We start from the raw sequence: 18,719 nt of genomic DNA on the forward strand, positions 1-18,719 counted from the left end.
TTTGGTTTTCTTCTCACTTAAGCACATCCTTTAGAAGTTTCTTAAGTGTGGGTCTGTGAATGGTAACGTATCTTTGTCTTTGAAAATGTCTTTAGCTGGCCCTCATTCTTTTTAATGCTAGTTATGCAGGGTATGGAATTCAGGATTGGTAGGTTAAAAATTCTTTTCCTTTGGAACTTTTAAGGTATTATTTCATTGTATTTACCTCTATTATTGCTGATGATAAACCTGCTGTCAATCTGTTCATCATTCCTTTACAGATTATATACTTTATTTCTTTTCTATGCCTTTTAAAGATTTTTCTTTTAAAATTTTTCTAAAATTTCACCATGGTTTCTCTAAAAGTGATTTATTAACTGCTTTAAATTTGGATTACTACTTCAACTTGAAGACTCATGTCTTTCTTCAGCTCTGGAAAATTATTAATCATTTTCTTTGTGATTACTGCTTCCCTTTAATTCTATCTATCCGTACCCTCTGGAATATTTTATTAAATGTATATTGAATTGATTTTTATAGTTTTGTTTAATTTAACCACACTTATTTTCCCCCCTTTTAATTTTCTGCATTCTGGGTGGTTATCATGAATTGGAAGTTTCTGGAACTTTTCTTTCTCAGTAATATATTTTTTAAGTTTGTTAAAGTTATATTTTATTTAATATATATAGGTACTGGTAACAGAAGAGAGGCCATTTATGTTAGTTCAGTCTGCTGTTAGGTTTAGTTGAATTCTGTATACAAAGTTTTGACGCAAAATATGTCTTTATACTATGCTGAGACAACATCTAAAGCTTCTCAGGAATAGCAAAACTCTTTCAATTCCTTGGTCAAAAAACATCAACCCGACAAAAGTGCTGGAAGTATAAAATGACCCTACAAAATTACAGGGCACATGTACTATTTTCTCTTTAGTGTAGCTTAATTGTGACTGTGTGTGTGTGTGTGTGTGTGTGTGTGTAGATGCATGTGCACAGAAAGACAGATTTCTTTCCAAACTTTAATTAATTGAAGAGATGTAAATTATGCAACCCATTTATTTACTTTTCTACTATACACATTTTGCTTTTCTACCAACTTTAGTTTTCAATGCTGTTAATATTAGACTATTTTCTTAATCTGTGTTGCTTTTATAATCTCCTTAATTACTTTTAGAAAATTTTTCTTTTTCACTCCCTGTCTTTGCCTCTCTATTCAATTTATTTTTTAAAAGTTTCCTAAATTTTGGCTTTTTGTACTTGTAACAAATTATATATACATATTAAAATTGTCATCATAGTACTTGAATAATAAAAGGCAATGCTATTGTCATCAAAACCATTGAGAATGCCTTTAAATTTTGTTTTGAATATCAACAATAGTTAATTGACTAATGCACTGATTGAAGGAGAGCCTATTTTCACTAAAATATTTCACCAGTAGTGGGAGAAGTAGAACTGCCACATCGCGTCTAAGGTTTTATAGATAACTCCTTGTTAACCTCAATCATTTGACTTTAGACTTTTGTGAATTCCTTTTTCCATCTTTCTTTTTTCACTTTGTTTTGTTTAGTTGCTGGTTTGAGGTTAATTAAAAAAAAAAAGAAAGAAAGAAAAGAGAATACTGGTCAAAACCAAAAGGAATTATGTGTATCTTCTGTGTAATTAAAACTTGATGATATCTCAATATTTGCATGTAGCAATATTAAATTCTAGCACTACCACATAATATTTCAGCTACATTGTAATGTTCAAGGGTCTTAAAAATACATTCATTTTGGAATAAATCTGTCATCTACAGTCTTAGCTCCCTAACAGGATACAGCTTCTAAAAGCATTACTTACAAAGTTTGGAACATAATAAGGAATTGAGAGAATTGTTAAAGGGAAGAGAAGGAAGGAGAGTATACACAATGAAAAATAATATACTGTTTGAAGAAAATAAAAGCACCATAATCTAACAAAATTCTCAGTCTTTTTAGTCATTTGAGCTTAGCTTTAGAGAGCAGTCTTACTTTGTTGTTAATTTGTTTGAGTTTTTAAACCAGACTTACTAATTTAAATATTAGTACAAAAAATATTGTAACAGCCTATGCATATTTGAGAATATAAACCTCTCATCCTTTTTTCAAGTACAAACCTCTCCTACCTGACAAAATGCATCACATTCTTCATACAAAGTTCCTCATTTTAATTCTTGTTCACAGCTTTGTCAACATAGCTTTCAGCATTACTAAATCTACAAATAGTTACAGATATACAATAGGTAATGCCATTTTTATATATCTCAGGTTGCCTGACCCCAGTAATCTAGAATGAAGAATTTCAAAAACAAGCATACTGACAGTTCAATATTTTAATTTTATTTTTAGGTCAAATTAAAAAAAAATTGTTTTTGACTTTGTAATACTATATGCTTATTCAGGACTCTAGAGAAAGGAACTCCATTCACAAAACGATTCCTATGACGTTTTTATATTTACTTCGATATATATCAGTGAGTACCACATCAGAGAAAATACAGAATTTATGACTTGCAGGGATCACAAAATACTCTGACACATGATTGAAATCTGCCTAATAGCAGTAAAGTGAATCTTAGGAAGAAAATCTTAAGCATTTATTCCACAATTCTGTAAAACAGCTTCACACTGAACCTCTGAGCCTGAAATGTGAGAAAATAAAGTGATTGAAGCCTGTCAGCAAAGAAAATCAGCCAGCAGAGTGATGATTCCTTAGACAAGAAAATTGAAACAAGTATCTCTACTACATTAAATCTGAATCAGTTACCATTCAAAAGGAAGAAATTTTTAGATAAAGCTGAGATTTACATGAATTAAAAAACTAAGTGTGTGTGTGTGTTAGTTCCGTTTATTTACCTAACAACCTAAGTTTAAAGAATACTTCGTAATTGAGTAACATAAAATAGCCCAATGAAGTATAATAGAATAGAATGTTTAATTATTGCCACTACTACTTTAAAATGTTTGCACTCTATTTCAACCAATTATGTGCATATACATATGCACGTTTTACTGTAGCAAGTGAAGTCCTGGTTGCCTTTGGGTCCTCTAATGCTTCCAAGATAAATTCTCAACCTCTTAACCTGCCAATAAAAGTATTCTACCATCTGCCTGTATTGTATCACTCCCATGTTATCTCCTATTTATTCCCTACAACATAACACCTGTTCCAGCCACTGTTGTTTTCATCCCATCCCTCAAGTGTTCTGCCACCTTCTACTGCATGTGCCTGTGCATCACCCTATCTCATTATCTTTGTCAATGTCTTCTTCCCTCCTCCCTTCCAATTACTTAAAGAGGTAAGTCAGTGCTATCCCATGGTACCTTTCTTAACTTATTCTGCCTCAAATTAACACTTATCCATGAACCCTCATAGCATTTAACTATGAAATTATACATGTGCCTGTACAGGGCTATTACTAAATGTATTATTTAAAGATTGCTTTGTGTTTTTATTGCATTTTAAGATGTTATTGCTTTTCCAAGTTGTTTAAACATTGTAGTCATTTTTATTGTACTTGACTTTTTATTGGTTTCAATCCAAAATATGATCTTTAGAAATGTCTAAAACATCCATGTAGCTATTTGTAACCTCTACAGATAGTAAGGTTGGTGCAGGAAATCATTTGAATGGCACTTTTTGTTTTGTTTTGTTATGTTTTGTGACAGAGTTTTACTTTGTCACCCAGGCTGGAATGCAGTGGCATGATCTCGGCTCACTGCAACCTCCGTCTCCTGGGTTCAAGTGATTCTATTCTCACGCCTCAGCCTCCTGAGTAGCTGGAACTTCAGGCCTGTGCCACCATGCCAGGATACGTTTTGTATTTTTAGTAGAGATGGAGTTTTGTCATGTTGGCCAGCGTGGTCTTGAACTCGTGACTTCAAGTAATCTGCCTGCCTCAGTCTCCCAAAATGCTGGGATTACATGTGTGAGCCTGGCCTGAATGGCATTTTTAATTTAATAATTTCAGAGTCCTTAATGACGTTAGATATAATCTCCCATTCTTTATTACATGTCTGAGATTGTGTTAAGAAGTCATTATTGCCATTCTTTTACTTTCATGGCAAACACAGCCATGAATGATAGGCTTTTTTTTTTTTTTCTTCCAGCCTAAATTGTTATTCAGTGAAGCTGAGAGTACAACTGATGGATTTTGATTCATTACATCTTCTTTTCTCCCACTAAGGCATATTTATTTCCAAATTTGCTTAATGTCCATGGTATACATTCCATCTTAATTAGAATATCATTAATTACCTAATGAGAAGAGTTTGTATGTTGTAAAAAAACACTTACCATTAAGAAATTCCTTTGACAGGCTTGTCAAAGATCTGATGGTTGTAGGTGTGTGGCATAATTTCTGAGGCCTCTGTTGTGTCCCATTGGTCTCTATATCTGTTTTGGTACCAGTACCATGCTGTTTTGTTTACTGTAGCCTTGTAGTATAGTTCAAAGTCAGGTTGCGTGATGCCTCCAGCTTTGTTCTTTTTGCTTAGGATTGTCTTGGCTATACGTGCTCTTTTTGGTTCCATATGAAACTTAAATTAGTTTTTTTCTAATTCTGTGAAGAAAGTCAATGGTAGCTTCATGGGGATAGCATTGAATCTATAAATTACTTTGGACAGTATGGCCATTTTCATGATATTAATTCTTCCTATTCATGAGCATGGAATGTTTTTCCTTTCGGTTATGTCCTCTCTTATTTTCTTGAGCAGTAGTTTGTAGTTCTCTTTGATGAGGTACTTCACATCCCTTGTAAGCAGAAATACCATTTGACCCAGGAATCCCATTACTGGGTATATACCCAAAGGATTATAAATCATTCTACTATACAGACACATGCATACATATGTTTATTACAGCACGGTTCACAATAGCAAAGACTTGGAACCAATCCAAATGCCGATCAATGATAGACTGGAAAAAGACAATGTGGCACATATACACCATGGAATACTATGCAGCCATAGTATTTCCCTGCAAAGGACATGATATGTCCCTTTGCAGGTACATGGATGAAGCTGGAAACCATCATTCTCAGCAAACTAACACAGGAACAGAAAACCAAACACTGCATGTTCTCACTCATAAGTGGGAGTTGAACAATGAGAACACATGGACAAGGGAGGGAAGCATCACACACTGGGGCCTGTCAGGGGATAGGGGCTAGAGGAGGGATAGCATTAGGAGAAATACATAATGTAGATGACAGGTTGATGAGTGCAGCAAACCACCATGGCACATGTATACCTATGTAACAAACCTGCATGTTCTGCACATGTATCCTAGAACTTAAAGCACAATTAAAAAAAAGGAAAAGAAATTCCTTTGACAACGATCCTCAGTTTCTTTGTCTATATAAGATTGTGCTATAGAAACTACATGGTCACCTCCATTTCTACATTATTAGAATGCTGTCAACCTGTAAACATCATGGCATTAAGATACAATTTGCCTAACTGTGAAAGGGTTGTATGGAAAAATAATAATATATTGCATCAATAGTTAGTTTTAACTTTCAGAAAATGATTTTATGAAAATAGCCTTTGTAACTTCAAAAATAGATGAGTTAATGAAATTCTAAACATGTGAAGGTTTGCTAAAAATAAAACAAAATATTTTTTCCCCTTTCCACTTTAGGAAAAAATTCTATTAAATATAAAAACAAACTCGCATGTATCAATATTTTCTATGCTCTCCCTTTTTAAAAAAATCATTAACCATCCTTTTTCATAGGTTTAGAATCTTTATTGATGGGATCACTGTAACGTTTTACACACAACATTTGGCTGATAGTAACTGGCAATTGGATTTAGAATCCAAATTCAAGCACAAATCCCTGGATGGCACAGGGGAACCTTGATCCTTGATCTAAGGCAAATAAGTTCTTCTCCAAGTTTTATAAAAGAGGATCACTTATAACCAACGATGACATTATAACTCTCATGGCATGGTGCTTAGTGAGAGAACAAGCTACTCTAAGTAGCAAAGCATTGAAAACTGAAGAGTCTCCTATAAAATGTAAGCTACTTTTAGTATGCAGTCATAGGGAGCTGGATTTTATTTTTTAATTCAGTAATTCAGCTTTCAAATGATAGTGTTCAGTTGTTATAAAGGTCACCTGCCCTTGGCCTCATTTCAGCTTAATTGGGACAGGTTAATCTTCTTTTCTGTTGTTCTTTCAATTTGGAATGAAACTGGGATCTCCGTTAGTACTCCTCATCCATCAAATTCTATGACCTTGAAAGAAGGCGGCAGCCCTCCTTCTCAGGAGAGAGTCTGAAAATGAGAATTAAAATAGGTCTTCTCAGTGGAGACCCATGGCAACATGTAATAAGACATGTAAAAAAAGACTCTATCACTCCAGGCATTCTGTAGCATTTCTCCAAGTTACATATGGAGTCAAAAAGAGAATTTATTTAAGCTGAGAGTAAAAATAAATAAAGAAATAAAGAAATCAGGAAAATATGTTAAATTCTTCTAAAAATCAACTAAAATTGTCTATGAAAATGTTTTATGGACATAGATTTTAAAATATGTTTTCTTTCCAGGTATGAAACTCTTTCCAGGCATGAAAGTTTTAACTTTCTCACTAGAAATATTTCCAAAAAAAAAAAAAAAAAAAAAAAAAAAAAAGAAGAGTAGTTATATTAGCAAAAGGTGTGGACAATAATGCACTTTACATAATTATAAAAAATATTATTATTTGAACAATGAGAAGACATGTCGAAGTAACCACAAGGTAGGCTACTTGTATGATAATAAACACAAAGTAAGGATGAATATATAATGATCACTGTTATAACAGCAATACTTCATATATGAGTCAATGTTTATTTCACTATGTTTGGTTATTGAGGAAAATTGCCATGATCCCAGACCACTATGGAAAGTTTATAAAAATCAGGTGTAATGCTTCCTTTCAACTTCTCAATAAGCACCCTATATAAGAACACATACCAAACACTAGGTAAATGACCACTCCTCTTCTAGAATTATCCAAGAAAACAACATCAGGAAGAAAAAGTAGTTTGATGCATGTAAGACTGAAAAGTTTTTAACATGATATAGGACTACAAACGTTAAATAGTCTGAAAAAATGTTGAATTCATTATAATTAAATACCATTATCTGAAAATGAAAGAAAAGACTTTACTACAATTACATGTTTTACATGCTTCATTTTCCATGTGATTTCATGCTTCTAAAGCCACCCTGAAGGATCCCTACATCTCCAAGTTCAGTGCTGTGGTCTGTTTATAAGTTGCTCTATTTACAAGGAAAAGTCAGACAAGGCTCTCCAAAAGTGATTCAAAGTCTAGGGCAATTTAATGATCATTCATCGAAAGTTGGTGTCTTTATATTAATATTTAGATAACCAATCTCATCCAACCTGATATTTTATTAACTATAAAATTATCTGTGACAAACAAGTATATCCTTAACATCTGGTACAAATAAAGCACCAAAAGGATAATCATTATAATATTTCATGTTTTATTCATTTTAAAAGAAAATGTTTGCTTTGAAAATATTATAAATTTAATTGATCAAAGCTCAGGCTGAGGTAACTGAAAAAGACTTTATATTCCAATTTTATGCCCTACTAGTTGGTGGCCTTAGATAAGTTATTTAACTTATTTAAGTTTCAATTTCTTCAAGTATATGTTTGGGGTAATAGAAACTACATAATTAGATCATTGTAAGACTAAATGAGAAATACTACTTGGTTGAAGTGAATAACAAGGTGCTATTTACATGATAGGTACTTGGTAAATATAATTTTTAATATTTTCAGTATTATTTTGATTCCTTCCTGGAATAACATGGGTATATCTTATTATGAATCTAATGTACAGATTTTACATCTTCCAATATTGATAAAGTGAGCAACCTATTTAATATTTTTTAAAATTTTCAAGATAATTTAGAAATTTTCAAGATAAATTTTCAAGATAAATTAGACAAGGGTGATATACTTGCACTGGAGGAGATCTCATATCCCAGGTCAGTTAAAACATCAATGTCAACCAAAGGAAATGTAAGAATAACAAAATCCTGAAATCTTGATTATATATCCCATCCTTTCTCCTTTTCCTTTCACCATTATAGCAATCTCTGCTAGTTGGAGAATCTTCTAAATCAGGTTTTCAAGGCAGAGTTTATAGTATTTTGTTCCACAGGTACAGTTCTCTAAAGTTTTGATGAAATATGATTGGAAAAAGTGGCTTTACCTAAATTATTTTAGTTCAGATTGCAGAAAATTTCGATTATACATGGCTATTACTCAGCCTTCTTTATGTGTATATGCTCATAGGATGCACATATATTTAGACTTTTGCTCTATTGACTTCATAATTGAAAGAAAAGGAAAAATATAATAGCTCTATTAATTATTTACATATCACATTTAATTCTACCAGATGCTGAAAAGATCTAAAGGAACACTGATCGATGAAACTTACATATGGGCCAAGTTGCTGTGGAGCTTGCAACTTGAGGCAGAGTACAGTTGTGCTGTAGCAAACAAATACACTAACATTTTGAACCAAACTCAAAATGTGACTAGAAAATCCTATGACGTAAGATCAGGTAATTTAAGTAAAGTTCCTGTGAAATGTGGCATATCATATGTTTCCTTGGATAGTTTAGTTTTTATCTTTTAAGTATGTTAAAGCTCAAGATAAAGCTCTGTCTGCCTTGCAACATTGCTGTCATCTACTTCTATCAATTCTGCCCTTTGGGGCCACCCACATTGCATAACTCCAGAGACCCATATTCCCAGAGAACACCATGTGAATGGTGCCCCTGGAATTGCTCATTGCAGTAGCCCTGCTGCTGATCTGGGTGCTCTGAATAAGTTGATTGAATCTTTTCCACGATTTTAGTAATTTGTCAGAGTGACTGTTGCTTACAAAGTATTCCCTTAGGTGATTTCTTTCTTTCCTTTCTTTTTCCTTTTGATGGAGCAGTATGCAGTTATGGTGTTACAAAGTTATAACATTGTGGCAATAAATTTTAGAGCAAACCATAAAATAAGATAAAACTCAACTAGCCTTATGAAAAATAATTCTGCTCAGCACGGTTTCTTTGTCAGGATAGTCAATATTTTTCTTGGTAAAATGCATATATTAATGGACCATGGTCAATATAATTATATGACTCAATCTGTATATATTCAGGAAATGAAAAATACTCTCTCTGTTTCTAATTCAAGCAATTTTTATTCAGTGTTACCCTGATAATCGCTGCAAATAACAAAGGTCTATTATGGTCCTTTTTATATTTTGCTAATGTAAACAACGATCATATAAAGCTATGTAGCTACTTATGAATGCATTTAAAATGGAACTGTTTCATTTAAAAACAGAAAATTCATGCTCCATCTAAACTCCCTATAGGACTCATAGGATTCCTCTTATAGATCTCATATATTGATCAGTTTCACTGGGACAGTTTTTCACAGTAAAACTCCCACAGTTCCACAATAAAGTGTAGGCTTAAAAGGAAAGAGGGATGACTTGTATTTTCCATCCCTTAGTTGTGGACCCTGCACTGGCCTGGAATTACATGCTGATTAGATGTTCTCCCCATCACCTCTTCTTATCTTCCTGAAGACCATAACCACACTTGCACAACCCTGAGAATAAGAGACTTCTTTGTGCTTCACTTGCCTCACCCTGATCCAAGTCCTAATGGTGCAAGGATTACTCTGGAGTTAGAGTTTGAACTACTCAGGGAAATTAGGGAAGGATTCACTGGGAAAGCAAAACATAAGTTCTGAAGAATGAGTCAAAGTTAGCAAGATGGGGGCAGGTCGTGAGTGAGAGTGGTGGATGCTGTTCCTAGCAGAAAAACAGCAAATGTAAAGTCCATTGTTGGCAGCTAGTATGATAAGGATGAGGAACTAAGAGCAGGCCACTGTGGCTGCAGCTCAGAACATCAAAGGGTGTTGGTGAGAGACTAGGAAGGAGAAGACTGCAGGAACCTGGCCAGGCAGAGCTGTGGAAGCCTCATAAAAGATTTTAATTTCTATATTAACTCAAGGTAAATAATTCAAGCAGGGTGTAACATGATCAGCTCTGCCTTTTGAAAGGAACAGTGGAGCAGCAGTGTGGAGGAACGATGGGAGTGCTTTCCAAATAGAGGGCTTTGCAGAAGACTAGACAAGATGATGATGAAGGTGAAAACAGATGAGGGAGGTGATCAAGAATAACTTCCAGGTTTTACTGTAATTATAATTAGCAGAAGCAATTAGGTGAATGTATTGAACACATCACACACACACACACACACACACACACACACACACACACACACAAAGAAATAGTTAATCAGAGAAATAGTAAATCTTTTCTCTGATCGTCCAGATTATTACTGGGCTTATAATTAAGGGAATTAGGGAGATTTGGTGAAACCCAGCTTTAAAAGATAATGAAGGTGTTCTCCAAGCTATGTAGCAGATGATCTCATATTTTAAATTGTTAGGATAATATTAGACTAATGGGGAGACAGATGAATTGAGTCATGGCAAAAAAAAAAAAAAAAAAAAAAAAAAAAAAACTATCTTTCACATAAGTCAATTTAAACTTACTCTTTTAGCTTTGCTAAACTTATATTTTTCTTTTTATTAATATTTGCTCTTTTGTATTTAAAACTGAGGCTGGTGAACTACAGCTTAAGGGTCAAATCTGGTCCTCAGTCGGCTTTGTAGTTAAAGTTTTATACAGACACAGCCATAACTATTTATTTACCTGTTGTCTATGGCTTCTCTTTGGTTACAGGCCCAGAGTGGAATCCTTGCAACAACAGCTGTATGGCTTGCAAAGTCTGATGTATTTACTGGTTGGCCTCAACAGAAAAAGCTTGCTAACTCCTAGGTTGAAGGGTTTTTTTAATTTCCTTGCTTTTGTTCTCCTCTGGTAAATGTTGGTTGATAAAGTCATTTATATCCTTCCTTTCAAATAAATTTTGACATATTTTGTTTTTGGAATTTGACTTTTTGTATGCCTCAAAACACTAAATTCTAAATACATAATAAAATTTTTAAAAATGATATCTTCTCCCATATATTATTTTCTTGTTTGTTTAGAGCAGATATGATTTTATATCTAATTTTGGGGGCTCTAAAATAATCACTGCAGTCCACCATTCTTAGCAGTTTGCCTTTGGGATTTTACTCTTTTACTGATGCATATCTCATTAGTACATCTCTGGCATATTCCAAGACAGACATAGTCCCAAGATGATTACACATATAACTTGCAATTATTTATTTATTTATTTATTTATTTATTTATTTATTTATTTTAATTTTTTTTTTGAGACGGAGTCTCGCTCTGTTGCCCGGGCTGGAGTGCAGTGGCCGGATCTCAGCTCACTGCAAGCTCCGCCTCCCGGGTTTACACCATTCTCCTGCCTCAGCCTCCACACATTTCATTTCAGTACATCAGCTACTTTATTAAAATATTTGGAAAATATTCATACATTAAATACTGTTTCTAAATTCCTTACTGAAAATATAAATCTAAAGGCTTCAGCTCAAAGGTTTTAAAGCATTGACATGACATGCTTGGAGCCTACTTTTCTATACAATGTGATCTAATAGATGTAGATGCAAACATACTCAATGAGAAGTTCTTTTTATTAATTTAAGTACAAATATTTAGACCTAGATAAATTCATATTTTTTCTATCATATTTGTTTTTGTGTATTATTTTTTATGCCATAAATTGTATAAGTCTATGATGACTTAATGTAGGAGAAAATAATCCAAATGACATACTATTTTATTTACATTTTTGATAATTTTTAATGGACAATTATAGTTATTATTGTTCAATTCTTCTTCCTTCCTTGAATCTTTTTAATTAGCAAATAGTTCTTAAAATATGTTTTTTCTGAGTGGAATGATCAGTAGACAAAAACAAAGATCCCCAATTTCTTTTCATCACTTTGGTATATTTAGAGCATCTAAATGAATAGGAAATTATAGGTATTGTCTACCCAGCCATTGCCACATTTTATTAAATTAAATCTTATACATTTTACTGATAGCATCAAAATATCTATAACACACACCTAAGAATCCCTTAAGCTGTGAAAATGAAGGCCTTGCTGAAAGGATACATTAGATGACTTTTTGGAAAAATATCTAAGTGGTTTTATTCATTTGCAAATAATTTGTTTAGCATCTATTTTGAATAAGGTGCAGTGTTAGTATCCAAAAAATATAAATGAAGAGTTACAATCCTATACTCAAGCACCACATAGTATATAGAGAGCAAACAACTGATGCTTAAGAATTATTTATAGGAGAAACATGAACAATTACAACTCAGAATGCTACATAGTCATCTGTACATAAGCCATCTGCTTGTGGTAGGTACAGAGGCCTTTGGGAGCACAGAACAAGAGCATCTCACCAGGAAATGAGAAGGAAGAATTTCAGGACCTGAGACTTGGAGAGTCAGAGGAAGCTTTTCATGCAGACATGGAATAAGTTTGAGCATCGTGATTAGCATAAACAATGACACAGGCTTGAACAAACATAAAGGTTTGGAAAATAACATGTAACTTATGATTATTGTGAGAAAGGAGAATAAAGGAGAGAGTAGACAGATTATTTTTTAGATAGTATATTATTTTTGATTTTTAGTCTGGTAGATATACGTAATTCTAAATATATATACACATACATATATATATTTTTATATGTAAAGAAAGAATGTGTGTGTGCTATCTAGATATATAAATAAAATGCACTGAGGTGGAGCTATGTGGTAAATTGGGAGAGTTTGACTTGGAATTTCATACTCTCTGCCTCCTCTCACTGCAGAATAGCAGGACTCACCAGTGATTATACATCCAACCAGACAGGTTCTGCAGAAGGGTAGAAACTTTCTGTTGGAGAACCCACAAATGAAAGTGCCCAAATTTAATGTAATGCTTTTGAAACAACTAATTTGTTAGCATAGGATGATAAAAACTATTTGTACTAAAAAGGACCAGGGATTAATGATTAATGACTGTTCAGTTTTCTGTTTGCAGGCAGTCTTTCTAAAACACTTAACATCGGAACCGGTTCCAACAATGCTCATTGTAAGTCTAGGACTTCTTATGGGACATGAGAGTTGACCAGGAAGGTGAGGTGGCCAGGCTTCCATAACTGCACTTTTCTTAGATAAAACAGATAAAAGTTCTTATAAAGACTGAATTTGAAATAAAGTACTCCTTTACTTTAAAATGTGAAAAACATTGCACTAGTTAATAAGATATACAGATTGTGTTTTTTTTTTATTCAAGAACATTTATGGTTTTGTGATTTATTTCATTTGTTGTAGTAACTAGTATTTTTTTTTTCCCTTTGAGATTTATGTAGGCAAAGTCTTACTATAAATTATCTTACTTGTTGGTACTTTTTTAGTATGAGATTGTTTCCTTACATAGATGTTTTACAAATGCACAAGACTAAATAAAACATACAAAATGCTGTTGAAAATGCCCGTGACAATTTTATGCTCTTCTGTATGTTCCATTGCTAAGGAATTAGATGGCTCTTCATAAAAAGAGACTCTCTGTAGACTTCGAATTTAAGGCTGTATGACTTCTAACACACTGATCCACCATCATCTCACATACAATCATTTATCTGGAACCTACTGAGTGCACTGGTTTCATATCAGTTCAGTGAAGCTATGCATCAAAACCTTGGAAAAAGTAAAGCAAAACAGAAAGTCCTCAAGACACAGTGTTCAAACAACTGCTAAGCAGCAATTGTACGCACAAATAAAAGAATATTCTTCAGGTGCTGCTAACCAATAATTCATCTTTTCAGTCATATGTATGTATATGAGTAAACTTCAAAATCAGTATTATCTTCTTCTATACAAACTACAGCTGCATATTAGTGGAAACCAAAGCACAATGTCAGTAAATATTTATGCTTTAGATTTTCTTAGGGCTGTATTTCTTTTTTTAAGAGACAGGTTTCTTGCTCTGTCACCCAGGCTAGAGTGCAGTGGTATGATCATAATCTTTAGAGCTCTATTTAAAGGAAAAAAATATACCTTTTCAAGGTGGAATCTGCCAAATTTCATCATCTTAATGGTGCCTTTTCCCCTTTGTAAGTGATAGTAAGTTATTTATCACAAAGAAGGAAGAGGAAAGAAGTAAGAAATTGGTCAAAGTCAGCACAGATCATGTTAAAGCAAACACCCTCTGCGCTTGCTTCTGCTGGGATTTGGCTATAGTCTCCACGAACATGCTGGACAAGCTTCTTAATATGTCTCATTTGGTAGAACAAAGTGATTCTTCAAACAGAACCACTTTCTGCACTTAAAATATTACTGGTTGTGCTCAAGATACCTGTTGTAGCAGTGTGTATGTGCACACACACAAGCGCACACCCTTTACATATGTATATATACTTTCAATTAAAAATGCAAAGAACAAATATTTTAAAGATCACCATGACTAGCACATACTAAGTTTTAAATCTTTGTCAAATATTGTAGGCATAGAAGTAATTATTTATATAAATTTTGTCAGTAACTATGCCTAAGCTATTATAAGCAATAGAACTATTTTGAGCTCTCTATGATATATACTTCTGTACCCTGTCTAGATTATCTTACCCCTGTATATATATACATATGTATTATATATACATATATTTATATAATGTACATATATACATATATAATGTACATATATACATATAATCTATACATATATCTATAATGTACACACACATACATATATATGTACATAATTTTCTCATGAGTAGAGCCAGGGTTCCTTTGACTCAACTGGATATAAAGTAATGCATTGGTTCAGACTAGATCATTCTAGAGCTAAACTAAAAGGAATTCTTTGAAAGACTTTATGGATTTCTCAAGCCATAAGAAGGCAACTGATTTTGATGTGACTAGAAAGCACCAAAATTGACAAAATAGATTTCAGTTAACATAGGCATTGATCTTTTGTGAACCTAAGCAGGGTGGCCTCACCTTCATCTTTTCTTCTCTCATTATGAGTCATTTTTAGGACCAGGCATTTAGAGCACAAATCTCTAGTTTCTGCTAAAATGAGTCTAACAGTTAACACATTGGTACTTATGCTACAGCATATTATCACCTTCTGAAATAACATAACAGTTTTTTTTTTAAGCTAAGCAAGATGGTTAAGCTTGAAAATTTAACAAAACCCTAAGATGGAAAATGTAAAAGACCTGTGGATTTTCTTCCATGAGTGGATATAAATGCTAATGAAATATTCCTTAGAACACATTTAAATTAAACCATGAGCTACCTTCAATGATTATATAAAAGTTGTTCAAGAAGGATTGAAAACTTAAATGCCATTAGATAAGAAAGTTCTAAGGTGCTGATGGGCCACATGCACAGCTGTGTAACTAGACCGAAGGTAGTTTTCCTTTTTCTGCATATTAATAATGACAGGTGGTGCTGGAGATAATTTTAACCAGATTATAGTGAGCTGTAGTTCTGATTCAAAGGCTTTTTTCACTGCTTTACTTGAATAGAGTATGACTGAACACACTTTAAAATTTATTTCTTTCTCGAAAGCATTTGAAGATTTTTGTGAGAGAACTGATGAAGTACTTGCTTTTTTCAAAATAAATAAATAAATAAATCTTTGAAAAACTTAAAGTGCAGATTTTTAAAAGGCATCTCAGACATTTGTGTGGTAGCTTTTTCTAATTCCTGAATAAGAAGATGCTGTGAATAGCTTCCAAACGGCAAAGTGTGTGTATATGCGTGTATGTGTGTGTGTGTGTGTGTGAGAGAGAGAGAGAGAGTGCGTGTGTGTGTGTGCGTGCATGTAAAGGATGCACAGGAAAATGATTTCTCATCCTTGGACTTTAAAACAAAGTCATTCCTAATTGGCAAAATATGGAAATTGTTTTGGCCAATAAATAAAATGTCTTTGGTGTTTACATCTTACAAGAAATTTTTTTTCTAAGCTATGTTTTGCCTATCATCTGCCTCTTGGTCAAATTCTGAGGCATTTGAATCTCATTGAGAAGCCTCATTACCTCTTAAGGAGGTTTTTAATCAATCAAACCTGTTTCTTTTACTGAATTCATATGTGTGTATGTGAGTGTGTGTGTGTGTGTGTGTGTGTGTGTGTGTACGTGTACATAAGAAAAAATATACTTTTCCGATTTTTGACAGGCATGCTTAAGGCTTAGTCACATTTGCTAAAGCAATCAGAAGCAAAAAATACAATCAAAATTCTCGGATACCAAGTTTAGAAACTAATTAAATCTAGTCAGTGTTAAAGTTTCAAATTGACCCAACAAGAATTTCCTTTTCTAAAGCAATGCTAAATACATAGTCGTAGCAAGGGAAATATACCCCATGACAGCACCAAGTCATTATATTTATTTTATTTAACAGTTATTTACATCTAGCTTCCTACATTCTGAGCATTTTGCAAATGTGCACCCAATCTTTATAACAATGACATGAGATAGGAACTGTAAATGCCCCTATTTCATTTCTGTCATACATGTGACATTGAGGCACAGATACCCCAAGGTCCCGCAGCATATGATAGGGATGGACCCCAGATATGAATTTAGGCAAGCTTCTGTTTACAACAATTATTTCTGACAGCATCAAAATTCATGTACTTAACCATTATATTCAACTGCCTTAATCAAAGTGTCACCCTTTGTACTGAAAGTGCTTTACAAGTACGGAGCCTTGGGACTTCCAGCCACGATTAGATAATCCTGAAGAAGAAAGGTGAGAGCTATACGACTCTGCATTAATTTTTTCTGTCAGAGTTCCCGAAGTGCTTAAAATGCATCGCATCCCTTATAAAGCTTTTTCAAGGGGTGATGGATTTGATATAATCCTTAACCAAAGTAAGAAGAATATAAAAGCTATTGTGGGCATAAGTCTTAGTCCACAAACTCAAATGAGCTAGAAATATTCTTAAGTGCTCCATAGCTTACTTTAGTTTCTAATGCAGAGCTTCCCTTTGTGGCCCTTCAATAGGTTTCTGCTCTATCCCTAGAGTCTTCCACAGTGTCTGGACATTGGGAGGGAGAAGGGAGATGGGCTATCTGCTCTAGTCCATGTCTCATACAAGTTGCCAATGAGATGACTACTTTTAATAGTTCTGAATGCCTCTTCATGTCCTCTTAGCTTTCTGCTGCTTTGTGTAACGTGTGAGAACCAAAAAACCTTTTTCAAGGCTGCATATAATCCAACTGCCTGGATCTACCTGTTGGGTGCTTCCCCAGTCGTGGTACCCCTGCATCAGTCCCCAGATAATAATATGTTTTTCCTCCCCCTGCTGCCTTCCTCTCTTCTTCTTTTTCCTTTTCTTCTTATTTTTCTTCTTCTTCTCCTCCTCCCCTTCCTCTTCTCCTTCCGTTTCCCCTTTCCCCTCTTCCTCCCCCTTACATTTCACCCCTCCTGCATCCTTCTCCCTTACCCTTTTCCCTTCCTCCCTTTCCCCTTCCCCCCTTCTTCCTTCTTTCTTTCTTCTTTCTTCTTCTTTCTTTTCTTTCTTTCTCTTTCTTTCTTTCATTCTTTCTTTTCTTCCTCCTCCTCCTCCTCCTCCTTCTCCTCTTCCTCCTCCTCCTCCTCCTCCTCCTCCTCCTCCTCCTCCTCCTCCTCCTCCTCCTCTCTCTCTCTCTCTCTCTCTCTCTCTCTCTCTCTCTCTCTCTCTCTCTCTCTCTCTCTCTCTCTCTCTCTCTCTGTCTCTCTCAATGTTTGGGAAACAATTCTAGCATTTTGTCCAATTATCTGGTCATAACTCCCTGTCAATGCCAGTGAATATCCTTTGCAAAGAACTTCAGTGTTGAGAAAACAAAATCAGAGAGACTCTCAGTTTATTTGGGGATTCTGTCCTGCCAGACTTTTTCCTTTGAAGCAACAAATACAAAGCCAACGATCTGCTAATTTGAGTGAAAGGAAAAAGGAGAAATACTAACCGAGGCATACAAATTTCCTCTCAGAATGTTTGCCCTTCTCTTCAAGAATGCACAAAGACCTTTTTCTCCAAGGCCAAACTGTTAGATGTTAAGTTGAATGTGTTTTATCTTAACAGGTATAAGGAGAGTGCTCTGAAAAGAAGAGTATTTATCTTAATATTAGTTGCGCTGTCAGGTCAGAAAACAATGCTGTTTAAAAAAAGCAGTGCTCTATTTATCAAGCCAAAATTAAATGGTATACCCAGTATGCAGACCTTTCTCTCTCGAATGCCATTCTCAAATCAAAGGAGCCAGGGCTTCTTGGAGAAATGGCTGATTCTAGATGTGCAGCAAGGAATACACAAAATAAACCTGGAGCATCTGGTAGTGTCAGAAAATAAGGAAGTACTGGGCCGGGCGCGGTGGCTCAAGCCTGTAATCCCAGCACTTTGGGAGGCCGAGACAGGCGGAACACGAGGTCAGGAGATCGAGACCATCCTGGCTAACCTGGTGAAACCCCATCTCCACTAAAAAAATACAAAAAAACTAGCCGGGCGTGGTGGCGGGCGCCTGTGGTCCCAGCTACTTGGGAGGCTGAGGCAGGAGAATGGCGTAAACCCAGGAGGCGGAGCTTGCAGTGAGCTGAGATCCGGCCACTGCACTCCAGCCTGGGTGACAGAGCGAGACTCCATCTCAAAAAAAAAAAGAAAGAAAAGAAAAGAAAAGAAGGAAGTACTAAAGCATGTACACAATAACACGCACATGTGCA

The 18,719-nt window shown here is 34.6% G+C and overlaps 1 protein-coding gene across 4 annotated transcripts in view; it reads left to right on the top strand.

Annotated features, from left to right (window-relative positions):
• Nucleotides 1-18,719, top strand: part of NKAIN2 (sodium/potassium transporting ATPase interacting 2) — a 1,056,178-nt gene that overhangs the window by 678,779 nt on the left and 358,680 nt on the right. The window lies entirely within an intron of this gene.

This window comes from Rhinopithecus roxellana, chromosome 4, assembly GCF_007565055.1.
Source record: "Rhinopithecus roxellana isolate Shanxi Qingling chromosome 4, ASM756505v1, whole genome shotgun sequence".
In the NCBI taxonomy this organism is placed as follows: domain Eukaryota; kingdom Metazoa; phylum Chordata; class Mammalia; order Primates; family Cercopithecidae; genus Rhinopithecus; species Rhinopithecus roxellana.